This window comes from Apis dorsata, unplaced genomic scaffold, assembly GCF_000469605.1.
Source record: "Apis dorsata unplaced genomic scaffold, Apis dorsata 1.3 scaffold_77, whole genome shotgun sequence".
In the NCBI taxonomy this organism is placed as follows: Eukaryota; Metazoa; Arthropoda; class Insecta; order Hymenoptera; family Apidae; genus Apis; species Apis dorsata.
Window position 1 is genome coordinate 1 of NW_006263375.1, and position 748 is coordinate 748.

Sequence of the window (748 nt, forward strand, 5' to 3'; positions counted from 1 at the left end):
GAGAGAGAGAGAGAGAGAGAGAGAGAGAAATTGCGGTGGAGAGAAGTTGGAGGTGCAGTGCACCAACCTAAATTCTAATCGCGCCACGTTAGAGTTCCGCAACCGGTTGAAGAGGATCGGGGGGGAAAATGGAGATTCGGTCCGCCGATAATACGCCTCGGTGTATGTACAAATACGAGGAGGAGGAGGAGGAGGGTTTCTCCCCTCCCCCGTTACCACGTACGTATACGTAATGCAAACGCGATAAGTGAGATTGTCTCTAACGAGGCAAGATTACGCCGATGGAAATCGTCGTGAGATCCAATCTCGATTAAATCCGATACGAGATGGAGCGTGGATGGGTGAAAAGACTTTTCCATCCGGTTAAAATATATACTGGATTTCTGGAGAAAGAGAGAGAGAGAGATGCTGCGGAACAAGGACCGTCTAATGTCTTAATTCGCCGCTCGGATCGCTAATTAATTCGCGCTTGCGGATGGAGAACGGGGAAATGTTCGAAGCGTGGTGATAATAGAGGGGGAATTATTATTTTGAGAGTGCAATAATTCAGAGAATTGGGGAAAAAGATTACCCCTTCGTTCAATTGTCGATCGAGTTCAATTTTATTACGGGGATTGTAATTAGATTTGTGTTTAGATTTGGGGAAAAAGGATTCTATTTATGCGTGAATTTCGTGACAAGTTTAATTTTGGATGATTTAATTAGAAGTAGTTACGATTTCGTTTTGAGAAAATAGGTTGAAAGGGAA